The sequence below is a fragment of the Danio rerio genome, chromosome 22 (assembly GCF_049306965.1).
Source record: "Danio rerio strain Tuebingen ecotype United States chromosome 22, GRCz12tu, whole genome shotgun sequence".
NCBI classification, from domain to species: Eukaryota; Metazoa; Chordata; class Actinopteri; order Cypriniformes; family Danionidae; genus Danio; species Danio rerio.
Window position 1 is genome coordinate 20,462,931 of NC_133197.1, and position 14,647 is coordinate 20,477,577.

A 14,647-nucleotide genomic window follows, 5' to 3' on the forward strand; every position below is an offset into this window, starting at 1 on the left:
AGCCCCTCACTTTTTAGAAAAGCAGCTCAAGCACATCAAATAAGAAAGCAACTAAGCGTCTTGAAGGGGGCGGGGCATGTTAGATATTAGAAAGCATTTGATTGGTCAAGATTTGATGAGAAAATGGAGTATGAGGTGACCTGGGAAAAAAAGTAGATCCATTTAGGTGGAAGTGACAAACTACAAGCTTTATATGTTTAAATTGGTTTTATATCTTTTACATGCAAATTTTGTCATTGCTTTGCACTAAACTAGACATCCTTGAAGACACACTGATACTGACATCTAAAAAATGTAATTTAAATTTCACTGGACCTATAAATGAACTAAAAGGTTTGTTGTTTGACTACCAAACGTTACCTACAAAGAGTTTAATATGTTCAAATAAAACAGCTTTTTTTTGTTGTTTTACCATTTTTTTTTAGAATGTACAATGTTTAATTACATTTTACATTTCCAAATAGTGCAAAAAGCTCAGTCTAAAGGTTTGTGCACACAGGAAAAATTATTGCAGATTATAGCCAATGTCCAATGCCTCTTGACTAAACAAAAAGGGTTGCGCACACCTTGTAGTCTAGTCTGTATTCAAAAAATGACATAAAAGCATAATTTACAAAAAGAAAATCCCCAGGCATGTTTTTTGGGTTTGATGTGTCTCATTATAAACTGGTTGATCAATAAAATCATGGCTCTTTTGTTCATGTGCCTTGAACTGCTGTAAAACATAACTTGGTGGCACTCAAGCACAAAATGGTCTAGCCGAGCCACACAGGAATTGCAGATCAAAAAGAATTTGATGGTGAGTTTCATTTGACATAAGTTTCATTCATGGCTTGCGTTTCCTGCAAACTTTAGAGTTGTTGTTGAAGGCTTGAAGCTGACTTCTATTGTGCAACAACCGAGTGTTAGAAGCCATAAGTTGTGATTACAGAGGATAGTATACATCAGTGCACATGAACCTTGCACAATATACTGACACTGAGAAGAAATGGTTTGAAAAAAGTCATTATTTTTTTACTTTGTGTTTTTACTTATTAAAAATGAGCTGAATCAACACAATTCTGGATTTAATGTTTTATATTTAATCCATTTAAATTTGTGAAAACATAGTAAGTTAACTTAATCGATTTGTGTTGGGACAATATGAAGAAATTGTGTGGGACTCAGCATTTTTTTTTACAGTGTAGAAGGTATTTTTTAAGTACCTGTAATTAAACACAATTATAAAGACAATCAAAATGTCTACAACATGTTTCATCATCAAATTCATTCGTTTAATTTGTACTTGTACCCCTCAAACTAGAGTGACAACTCATACCTCTTTGGTGACCCCTTGTGAACCCCAACTAAAGTTCACTTAAGAGTTATGAGGGGTCACGTGACCCTTGAATGTGGCTTTGAATGTGGCATTGGTTGTTGGTGCCACGCAGGCTGGGCTGGATTTCAGAAACTGCTGATCAACTAGGATCTTTATACACAACTTTCTCTGGGGTGAACATAGAATAGAAAACAGAAAATATGCTGCGCGTGACGTTTTATAAGCAAAAAAGCCTTGGTGGTGCCAGAGGTGTCTTAAGCAACAATTGAGCACTGTGTCAGCGTCTACCTGAGTATTGTTGGATCAATTCTACACATAAAATATTGATACCTACTGTATGTAAATATTTAATAAATATGACTTTTTATTTGACACTGCCTACAACAACAAAATCAGTAGCAGTGGAAAAAACAAACAAGAAAACACAAATTTGAACCAGATTTACAAACTATGGCAATTATCACAAAAGTCTAATCCCATTAAAGTGTTAATGAGAAAAAAAAGCTGTGAGTGAACTACAGACAATGCATGAATTAAAAAAGGCACAAATACAGCAGATTAGTTTTATAGTCTAATGCAAAGCAGAGCTAATGATAAAGTTTGAGTAATCTATCAACAGAGACAAAAAAAAAGGCAAACATGCTTAATAGGGTCTTAGTGTCGCAATATACCTTTATTGATGATAATCGTGATATTCAAACCATGAAATACTGATATTGTTAATTTAGGATGTGTTAATAGAATATGCTCAAATATATGTATTGAGGATAAACACATTCTTCTCAAAATGGATGCAATCTTTTAAGGTACGATGTGTATGAATTTGCATACAAACATGCGCCCCCTGCTGGAACTGGCATTTTTAAACCAGCATTTCTACCTTTTCAGGTTTGTGCCAGAATGGTTTATGTAGCATAATTTCACAAATAGTTTTTTTCCACTACATATTTTCAAATTATACAATCTATATTAAATCTCCAACTATACAAGATAATGTATGTTGCTCCTTTGTGTGGATCATGATTAAAGTGCAGTTTTTGCCTCTAAAATCAATTTATGAAATTTGGAATTTTTTTATGAAAACAAAGAAATTTAATTTCTGTGTAATAATACGTTGATTGCAGGAAAAATTTATATTCACAAATAAAGATTTAAGGTTCTCTTTGTTTCAAAGCATTTAAAATAATTTAAACATTTTATATAAATCCATAAAACAGGTAAAAACAAAAAGGTGCCTTCAAGCTCTCTTAGCTTTATGCTATACATGTTTAACAATGGACGTTGAAAATGCCTGTTTGTTATTTGAACCTTAAATAAAATAAAATAAATAAATAAATAAAGTTGTTGCCTCTTAAAGGAAAACAATGCAAGTAGTGATTACCTCAGTTTTTCAATGGAGTTTCTGACCTAACCTGCTGATCCTGACTGCACTAGTGGTTACACAGTCTTTTATCTCGTTTTATGCTTGAACAACTAAATGGATGCCTAAGTCCATTTAATTAAATGCATTTTAATTAAATTACAACATCGATGCTGTTATACGAAATTGAAAATAGTCACATTAAGCTTATAAGTTAATCATTAGCTGTGCATATAGCCTTTTAAACCTGTAGTTAAGCAAAAAAACATTCACCATTTAATTTTTTTTGTTTTTTTTTTGTTTCCAGTAATATCTAAATAAACATATAAAAAAGGTTTAAGGTTTCTATACATAATATAATAGATTAATATTGAGAAATTTTTAGTCACATTAACTGTGGAAAATACAGCAAAAGCCCTAAGACACATTTATCTATAAAATTATTAACACAAACCTCAGTAAATAGTGTCATCGTTCATTTAAATATCAAAAATAAAGACAGCAACAAACATAAGTTTGTCTATGCATTTTCAGCACTAATACTTCACTGATTGTCTTCAGCAAATCCTGACAGTTTTTTTTTTACTTTTAGTTAAAGATTTTTTTTGTTTCTACTGATTGGAAATATTATGTATTTGAGTAAAATGATGGACAGACAAAATAGAAACCATCAAAGTTGTACAAAAATGACAAAACTGAGTGCATCTAAAAGAATGCTTGATACAAAATTGCACTATAATTTTAAAAGCTTTATTTTGTCTTTGTATTTATATATTTTCTTCTTTAAAAAAAAAAAACTTAAGTACAGTGCCTGAATTTTGAAAAATTATACAAATTATTATATTGATTAGCTGATCGATATACAGCAGATCTGAATCAAATTTTATCAGTCATAGTCTATTCATGGTACATTGTTTATATATATATATATATATATATATATATATATACACACACACACACACATACATATATGTTTGTGTGTATGTATGTATGTATGTATATATATGTATATATATATATATATATATATATATATATATATATATGTATATATATATATATATATATATATATATATATATATGTATATATATATATATATGTATATATATATATATATATATATATATATATATATATATATATATATATATATATATATATATATATATATATGTATGTATGTATATATATATATATATATATATATATATATATATATATATATATATATATATATATATATATATATATATATATATATAAATATAAATATAAATATAAATATATAATCGCACAAGCCATTACTCATTGTAAATAATTGGAAAGAGCAGCCATGACATTATTTAAAACATCATCTTTTTTGTTGGAAGTCAAATCAGATTGAAATGAGTTGAAGATGAAGACTTTCAGGCCTTCCATGTAGTAGAGATCTTTGGCCAGAGATTAGCATGCAAACCGCACTCAGACTTGTCATACCGTATGTGCTGCATGTACAATCTCTTGTTTTGCAGCGCTCCATTGGGAGCTTCAGATATGCAAAATAAAGCCTTGTTCTGAGGCGATGAATAATACATTAACGATTGGCTTAAAACTGCTTTTGTCCTCTTTTCATGATGTTTTAAAGCGTCCAATTACTGTACTTCGGCTGGGAGGAGGCCCAGTCCTGCCATGATATGGAGGATCTCGGGTGAGCTCATTAAATGAAGTACCAAAGAAACACAGCAGACGTTTAACAAGGGCTCAATGGAGAACACAAGTGACTTGGGGGGGAAACATCATTAATCACAGGATAACAGATATTTTATATTATAAAATTCAATGAAGTAGAATAATATAAATATAATAAAATGTAATCAAATTAAATATACACGTAACATAAAAAAATATTTATTATTTTATATAATTGCCCATTTTTACAGATAAAATCAGATGAACAGTTCAAAATTTAAAAATTCTTTTTAACAAAAAAAAAAAAATCAAACAAACTACATTACAAGTGTATGTATATATATATATATATATATATATATATATATATATATATATATATATATATATATATATATATATAATAGCAAAGTAAAATATTTTAATAAATATAACAGGGTATATGCAGGAATCCTAAAGGTAATTTCAATATGTTTTTAAAGGGCCATGAAACCCCCTCGTTTCAGCAGGGTGTTTTCACACCTCTACTTTGGAAAAAGTCAGAAAAGTGGGCGTGTCCAGCTCTGTTTAGGGGGGAGTGTCGGAGGAAGAAAAGTGGGAGGGTGTGGGAGTGTCTATTTGGGCACGCGCGAGTTTCAGTCAAAATACTCACACACAGGAGAAAGTGATGGTGTTTAACCTACATGGACATCTGTAGTCGAATTATTTGCCAAATTATTAAATGGTGGACTTTAACTGCAGTTTGGCTCTTTCATTCAGGGAATTCATTCATCCCCCTCGCGACAAACGAGATATTTGATTCGAGGATCTGCTCTAAGCGTGTATTTTTCATGCAATGTTTGATACCGCACGGCGAATGAGAGAAAAAAAAACCCTCCGCATTTCCCGGAAACTTAGATGCACACAGCAGGTAGTGTCAGAAAGCCGCGTGTGTTATTCCGGTCACTAAATGCGGTAAAAACCCTACACGAGGTTGAAGTTTGGTTGTGGTGCTAACGTGTTTACACTCGGTGCAATAGTTTGTTAGATACCAACAAACTGAATATACAAAGAGCACTGGTCGCTCACTTACCAAATCTGTAGAGACAGGACAATTACCAGCAACTAGAGCCGCGTCTTTATGAAGAGAAGACTACAAGCGAATCCGGATCTCAGCGTTTGCAGATGAGAACAGCTCTCAGGTAAACAATGTTCCTCCTTAGACACGCAAGTTATTGTTGTCGAGCGTCGCGTACACTGTTAATCCACACGTGAGTCTGAGCTCTCACAGAGAGAAAATGAAAACGAAACTTAACTGCAGCAAACTATAAAAGCAACACTTCACGCTTGTTTTGCCAACACAACGTGGCGTCTCTGTCCTGTAAACACGATGATAGTAATGAATATTAATGAAGTTGCACAATAGAGTGCGCTGATTGGTTCGAACCAAGCCTTACTCATGCATTAATGCATTACACTGTAAGACGTAATAAGACACACTCTGGCACAGGCGTCCAGTCTGCATGCTGGAATACAACGCTATTATGTCATGACCGTGACGCAGCTTCAAAAATTCGTTTCAAACCGGAAGTACGAATTTGCTTGAAATAACGCAAAAACAACCAATTTACACTTTTAGTGAAATATAGGTGTCTTAATAGTGTTTTTAGCAGTGTGGGACACATATACGACTGTCAACAGCTCAAAAAATGTGTTTTGGTGTTTCATGACCCTTTAAGAATTTTTAAAGACCTTCTCAGAATATTTTAAGACCTCATCGCCACCTCAAGTTCTAATCAGTATCAAATCTTTAATAAACAGTTGTAGATAAATAAATTAATGGAGCACAACCATACAACAGAATTCAGATAAGCTCGGAAAAAACAAAGCTTTATAGAATAAATTACACAGTTGTTTTCAGCGACAGGCTTCAGTCACTGTTTAAACTAGTCCTTCTCCAGTCATGAGTACACAAACTAACATTTTCCCATTTTGCAGTCTACTTCTCTCTATGGTTTTGCTACAAATTACGTGACATCACCCGGATGGAGGAGTTTGGCCAGACGCCCGGCCCTAACCAATCACGTGGATCGAGAAAAATAAATATATTTATGCTTTCTTGGAGTCAAACACTTTGGACAACAATTGAACAAAATTTAAGACCTCGTAAAATCATGATTAAGAACTTTTAATACCTTTTAAGGTCCTTTATTTTTTTCATAATTGATTTATCATATTTTAATAGTTTTTAGGACCCTGTATTTAGTAAAAAATTAGGGGTGGGAATCGCAGGTTAACTCACAATACGATGTTATTATGATATTTTGCCCCGATATTGATATATCACCATATCAGCAATTTAACAATAAAACACAAAAAAAAATCATGTACGAAATGTCACAATATTTGTAAATGAATGAGAAAAAAAATGCATCAAAAAGTTATAAGATGCTTTTCTTTTATTAACAGCACCTTTTATCGAATCGCAACAGTGTAAAACAAGCACACAGCTGTCAAACAAGCTTAATGGTGCTGATGTGCAGAGAGCAGTTAGTGACTCCACTCCTAGGTTTCTCATTGGTTCAGTTAAGTGTCGATCCTCATTATGACGGTGCCAGTTCCACCAATTCCCGGACAAGCCGCAAGGATTTAAAGCTCCAACATATTAGTGTGCGATGTGCGACCCAGCCCCGGAAAAGTAGGTTGAAAATGAATGAATGAATGAATGAATTTTCAGTCAAAGTTTTCATAATATCATCGACAAGACTTTCTTAAATGTACAGTATGTATTGGTTTAATAAACGCAAGGCCCTTCAAATGATATCCTCTAATAAATATATATTTGCCGAAATGAAATAGTTTGAGCACTGTATGAAGTCTCACAGCACTGACCACGGGTGATCTAGTGAAGTGAAAGTGTCGGTGAGGGAGAAACTAGCGGAAGATTCGGGAGAGCTGTGATGTCTGAAACACACAAATACTTTGGTCCAGGTTGGACAGAAGAAAGTTTCCATATGCCGGAAATATTCACCATTGCAATGGCTCATCTGTCAGTGGTGTAAATTATGCTATTACTGGCTGGGTGTACTGCAGACAAAGCAGTAAACAGCTACAGTCAGTGTAAGACTGACTCATTAGTTTAGATCTTTTGTATTCTTAGATAAATATCCTTGATGCTAAAGAATCAATTATGTTTCGTGGCTAGAAAATCACGATATATCGGCATATTGATATTTTGTCCCACCACGAAAAAGAATATATATAGACTATAATGTAATAGTATTATGTATAAAATAACAATAGATTACAATTATAAAGTATGCTTAATGTACTATGCATCTAAATATTACAGATGTAAAAATGTAACAGGTCATCCTTCAAAAAGTAAAGTCAATTCTGATTTTGCACAATTCAAATGTCACCATTCTCCCATCTCTAAAAGGCTAAATACAACAAAACAAAACTCGACTTTAACCCTTAAACAACCATCATAACCACCTGGTCAACCTTTTATCCATGACTATCATTATCATTTTAATTGCTTATTACTATTTATCAGAGTTGTGTCAATATATTATTCAAATCAAGCATGGACATTGAGTGCACCTTAAAGGGTTAACGCAACTAAAGAATCTTATAACAAGACAATTCAAAAACTGAAGTCTTCTTGTTGATCTCATAAGCAGTAGTGATCAAAGTGGACATGCAGGTGATTATTTCCCCCCAGCTGCAGGCCTGATCTTTATTGTTTGTACTGATCTGAGCGGAACATGCGTGATGTGCTCTCCTCCTCCTCCACAGCCCACACTGATCCTCTCTGCTCATCATGCTTTCATCAGGAGCACTGAGAAACGCAACAATAAACCCTCTGCTGCTGATTCCGTCAAGACGGAGTACAGTATGGCCAAGAATGAAGGCTCACAAAAGACCTCAAGAGCAGCATGGTAAAATGAAACAGCCATGTAAAGATTTCTGTTCAATGGGTGTTTGGGGACGGACAATAAAATCTGATGCTTGATCATAGTGCGTCAGAATACGGCAAGGCACGGCAGGTGAAAAGGGTAAAAACATTAACTGATGGTGATCATAATGCTTCCATAGTTTATTAATTACTCAAAAAAAGCCTTGTCATTGATGTGAAGTCATTACTTCATAACATATAAGCTCATTTCCTTCAGTGAAACGTTTAGAAAGCAGATATGACTAAAACTGAATAAGAGATTCATTGCAGATTGTGATTCAAACAATCGACAATTAAAAATATTCATTAATTAATTCATTTTCTTTTCGGCTTAGTCCCTTTATCATTCTGGGGTCGCCACAGCTGAATGAACTGCCAACTTATCCAGCACATGTTTTACACAGCGGATGGACTTCCAGGTGCAGCCCATTATTGGGAAACACTCATACACTCATTCACACACATACACTGCAGACAATTTTTTAGCTTATCCAATTCATCTGTGCCGCATGTCTTTGGGCTTGTGGGGGAAAACCGGAGCACCTGGAGAAAACCCACGTCAACTAAAAAAAAATATTTATTTAAATTAAAATCTAGACGTAAATTGATAAAGTGGGACAAAGTAATATGCAAAAGTCACTTTTAAAATGGGTTTAAACACAGTGGTGTGGCAACAGTGCATGATTATTGCCAGCCTCTAATGCTAAAATGTATTAATTATATTGCTTATAATCACACTTCATGAAAACAGTCTGCAGAGACACTGTGATTGACATTTTCCCTTTGTACACGTCATCGGAGGTGGAAAGCCCTGGCCATTAGTGATGATCTCTTCCTTATAAGCCTAAACAACCCTGAGTGAGAAGCTGCCATCCACCATTCGATTTTTCACATCACTCGAAAAGACTGTAACTTCATTCTCATTTAAATTAAAAGTGGCAGTCATCAAAATGGCACAATTTGAATCAAAGCCTAAACAGGGCCGTTTCAAAGATTTATAAAACATTATTTTGGCAGTATTTTGTGGTGAAACTTCCAATCCAGACTCATTCTAAAAACGTACCTTTATATAAATCTCTGGAAAATACATCCCAGTTGCAGTTTTTTGTTTTCACAAATCCACCAGAGGCTGCTGTGTACACTTTGTGAGATCTCAAATTTCTCTCACGAGTGCCATTCATGCTTGCTGTTGTCTCGTAAATTCACCAGAGGCAGCAGTCAACTGACCGTTTGACTGATCGACTGACCCACCCACCTTCTTTCCTAAACCCAACCAATGGTATTTTCAAAAGCACCGATTGATCCGCCCATCCACTTCCCTAAACCCAACTGAGAGTGTTTTCAAAAGCAATACAGAAAAAGAAAATCCCTCACCTGATTTTTACCACGTTCTCACCCGGTTATTTACCCGCTTTCTGGAACACTGTCTCGAACCCTGTCATCATAGTCAACCCTTCCACTGACGTACATGACGAGCTAACTGGACAAACTGGTAACAGCGGGAAAGCTGTCCATACGGAGGTAAGCGGTCAGCTGTTAATGCGCAAAGGAATGGCGTCATATCGCCCTGTAGCGTTCATTTTAAAAACGGAATGCACCCACACGTACTTCTGGCTACATCATTTTCGATCTCCAGAAACGTATATAGGGCTACATTTTCAGAATGAGCCTATGTTGGAAACTTTATATGCTCTAGGGCAGGGGTGGCCAACCCTGTTCCTGGAGAGCCACCTTCCTGCAGATTTCAGTTGTAACCCATATCAAACACACCTGCCTGTAATTATTACGTGGTGTTCAGGTCCTAATTAATTGTTTCAGGTGTGTTTAATATGGGTAGCAACTGAAATCTTCAGGAGGGTGGCTCTCCAGGAACAGGGTTGGCCACCCCTGCTCTAGGGACATCAGAGATTTATTTTGCATCTAGCAAAAAAGGGCATAATGAGGGCATAATGATAATTAAAGGGTCCCCTTTAAGAGTTTCTTTTTTTTTTTTTGGATATTTCATTTACAGTACACTGAAAAAAAAAAATCAAATCCATAATTGATAGGTGCATGAAAAAAAAACTCGCCTTAAAATACTAAAAATAGACAAGTTTTGTCATGTGTTGGTAAGTAAATAGAGTAGTTTCAATGAAAAAGTGGTACGGTACGGTCCGTAAATTGTCTTATTAGGAATGAACCGGTACTGATATTTAGTCTAATACTAAAAACCAATAACTTGTTATATTTGGAAGCCGATAACAAATATATATGTTACAATTAGCATAGACTCTCCTAAAGAACCATCTGCTGCATGCTATGCATTAATTCGAAAGCACTGATCAAAATAACTTTAGGTTTTGGAGTCTTTTCTAATTTTCTGATGAGTTGATTTAGTTGTGTTTTATTAGTGAGAGGTTAAAAATGTGTCTTGTTGGTGTGCCTTCAGGAACAGGGTTGGGATACGCTGTTTTAGAGAAATGATCAAATGGCAAACACAGCATGTTTCAGAGTGAACCGCTGTGCTGAGCTTCTGACATGAGCAGTTCATGATAACTGTTTTCAGTGTCTCTGGAAGTTCGGTTCTCAGTATATGGCCAACACAAACTCATCATGTGCATATTATGAGCCTTTTAGAAAGTTTGAAAAAAATTAAATAAAACTGTCTGAAATAAAAAAGCAAAGAAAGAAAAAACAACAACCATAAAAGTTAAATAAGTAATTTCTGTTGTCATGCAAAATAATTTTAAAACTAGCACATGTACATTGCAATGTAAATATAAAAAATTACAGATATAAAAATGTATTTACTGGTGCTTAAGTAATTCCGAATGAACACTTCAGCAATATTTCTATATTAAAGGGGCTAATAATTTTGAGGGGCTTAAAATGTTTTTTAAAAAGTTTAAAAACTGCTTTTATTCTAGCAGAAATAAAACAAATAAGACTTTCTCCAGAAGAAAAAATATTATCAGACATACTGTGAAAATATCCTTGCTCTGTTAAAAAAAAATTGTCATTCAAAAAAAATAATAAATCAAAGAGGGCTAATAATTCCGACTTCAACTGTATAAGTGTACATACAAACCACATGACCCAAAAACACAAATTTATGACTTCTCTGATAATCGTAGCTTTAAGATGTTATTTTTTCCATTCCACTGCCCTGTCTCTTGCATTTTTAAACACACTAAATTCTTTTTATTTTACAAACAGTATTTACTGTAAATCAACCCTTGTAGGTTTTTTTTATTTTGCCCTTCTAGAACAGATCACTATTTTGTGGAACTATCACTACTGCTTGTCGCTCAAGTCAGTTCGATTTCCTTTTCATTTCACTATCCATCGTTTTGTACTGTGTAAAATGCACTCCATTTGCATTCAACCTTTGCATTACTATTAGTTGCTTTTTAAATAGACATGATGATCACTATTTACTTGGCCCTTAAGTTTAATTTATACATTTAAAAAAAAAAACTTTTAATATTTTTTTTGGACTTACTTAATCAATATAAACTTAAAGATGCTGTATGTAAGCTTTTGACTTTTCTAAAGCATAAAAATACCATAATATGTTTGCAGATATTTAAGAAACATGCCAAGTCTATCTGTAAAGCAAGGCTGAAGTCAGATATTCCGCTGTGAAAATGTGTTTTCTGTGCCGGAACATCTGTCTTTGTTTTGGTTCTCTTCAATGCCAGTTTAGCCAATTATAATTAAGCACCCCAAGTTGCCTTGGTGGAAAACTTCCTTTCTTCCTTCCTTCCATCCTTCCTTCATTCATTCATTCATTCATTCAGAAAGGCTCTCAAAGTATGAGTTTGTGACTGAAATGCAACCTTGGGTGGACGGTAACAGACTCCGAAATGGGATGCAGATTCGGAGTTCCACATGAGGTTATCAATTAGAAAATAATATAAATATTACGAACGTAAACATTAGGTGAGCAGGTTATATTGTAAACGCATGTCCTAACAAGATGCTTGCATGACTAGATTTGCAGTGATAAGCAATTTGGCTATTTGCACCACACGAAACATGACAGAAATTGAAATACAGCTATTCAGAAGCACAGAATAGTGCACTCACTGCACTCTAACGAAACGGAAATATTCATGATCTATTCATGTTGAATTTTTTTATTCCACTGCAAATGCAAAAACACATCTTTCACCACTTGTCATTTGTCAAAGACATGCAGCATTCCACTGCCATGCCTGTCACATTTTAAACAAAAAAATGCATTCAGTCTAAACAAATCCTTGTTTCTTTTGTCTATTTCAGATAGACATCATCACTATAAACATGTAAATTAATTTTAACGTAGTCTTGAGATGCCTCCCTCTGCCCTCATGTCACATTTAAGCACGAAATGTGATGTGTGAATAAACACTTGCAGTGTCACTATAAACTTGTCACATAAAAGCTTGTCACTTCTGTTAAATTTAGACTCGAGATGTACTTTTCTGTCATATCACTGCCATTTTATTTGAATACACCCTTGTAGCATTTTGTCCTTTTATGTACAGATGTGCTCACCATAATCATCCCTCAAGCTAAACTTAGTTGAATATTCAAAACATAATGCCTTTCTTCCTCCATTCACTGCCCTGCACAAAAAAATACACTCTGTGTGAATCAACCCCTGCAGTTTTTCATCATTTTTGGACAGATGCGTTCTCTATAAATGAGAAAAGATCTACATAAAGACTCTTTAAAGCGTCTCCCGTTTATCCCGTTCCTCATTAGAGCATCGGCTTGTAGAGCTGAAAGCCTTATGGGCAGATGCTCCGACGTGTAGCGCAGTTTGTGCAACCAAAGTTCAAGTCTTTCCCTGATCCCTCATTTCCCCTACTTATTTTTCCAGTCAGTCTTATAATATCCCATCACATATCATGCCATAACATGAACCTACAAGAGCAAATCCAGTAAATGATCACAGAATCTCAATGATCTCATTCAAATCACCTAAAAGAGGACGTAAAAGGAACTTGTGAGATAAAGAGGCTCATTATTTGTATGCATGAACACCGCAAAGGTGATTAATCCACTCAGAGGCGGCACTGTTGCATTAGTAAGCAACTGATCAAAATGAACAATTCAACCCTAAAATCCTTATCAACCCACTGAAATACTGACAAGTCACAGGTCCCAGCTTTCCCAATCAAACATTCATCACAGGGATGATCTATTATTTGCCATACTGAATGTGACCCCCTTTTATATATATTTATATATTTAGTGGAGAAGATGAACGTGCTCACCCAGGGCTGGAACTTGACAGGCGTTTGGTCCACATCAGCCAGTCCTGTCCTCAGTTTTCCGTCTGTTCCTCTCAGCTTCAGCGTGTGGATTGAATCGCCCAATTAAGCCTGCAGATGCTCCTGGCTGCAGCATCGGATTCCCAGATCCCAGCCAGATCGTCCCTCTTCCCGCTGCCGGATTGCTCTTTTTGTGCTCTTACCGTGGTGAGCTTGCAGTCCTCATGTTATAGTGACAGGAGGGATGATGTGTAAGAGAGCACGCGAGTGCATGTGTGTGTGTTAGTCGTACTCTGTAAAGCGAGCTGGTCTTTCCTCCACTCTCCACTACGGCTGTATGGCTTCAAAACTCACTCTGCCAGTGATCCGAGCGCTTAGGGATCATCTCGAAAGTGCAAACTACGAAGAAAAGAATTAAGAGGAGTTCATAAGCTGTAGATGCACTAGTGACGCCTCTCGACAATTCCTAAAGGATTGTGGTTTAAGTAAAGAGTTCAATGTGAATAGAGTGTTTTTGTTATGGAGATTTGTGTCGGGAATGTTTTTATACTCACTGTTGACTTCGTAAGCCGGTCCCTCAGTGAAAGCTCTTGAGGTCCATGAGGGCTTGAATATTGAAGCAGAAGCTAGCAGCTGGAATCGTATAATTTTAGCGGACATGTGACCCTCTTAAATGTGCAAGCCTTTTATGTTTTGTCCTGTTTTCAGTTTTAGTGGGGTTTTTCTCCCATCTGTTTTCCTCTCGAGTCTCTCAGCGGGAGGTTGGTGGATGCTGAGAAACAGAGAAAGATGTTATCTGTGTTGAGGAGTAGCTTATGAAAGCTGATTTCATATAATAAAAAAAGAAAAAGAAAAGAACAAAAACTAAATCTTGCTTTTATAAATCATAATTACTCTGACATTAATATTGTAAAGATATTACACTGAGATGAAAAGTAATAGTGACAGATTTAAATGATGTTATAAGCAAATTGTGTGAAGATTACTTGTCATAATTGAATTGTTATTTATTATTTAATAATAATTATTATTATTATTATTGTTATTATTATTATTATTAAATCACAATTGTTTTTGGGTTCTTAGTTCAGATGTTAATAATTTCTGCTATTTGT

The 14,647-nt window shown here is 34.9% G+C and overlaps 1 protein-coding gene across 2 annotated transcripts in view; it reads right to left on the minus strand.

Moving 5' to 3' along the window:
• lingo3a (leucine rich repeat and Ig domain containing 3a) overlaps positions 1–13,871 on the minus strand; it is a 64,206-nt gene extending 50,335 nt beyond the window's left edge. For both annotated transcript variants that reach the window (XM_005170484.6, XM_068216351.2), the window contains exon 1: positions 13,536–13,871. The gene's annotated coding sequence lies outside the window, so the exon portion shown is untranslated. The remainder of the gene's footprint in view (positions 1–13,535) is intronic.
• Positions 13,872–14,647: the final 776 nt, after the last annotated feature.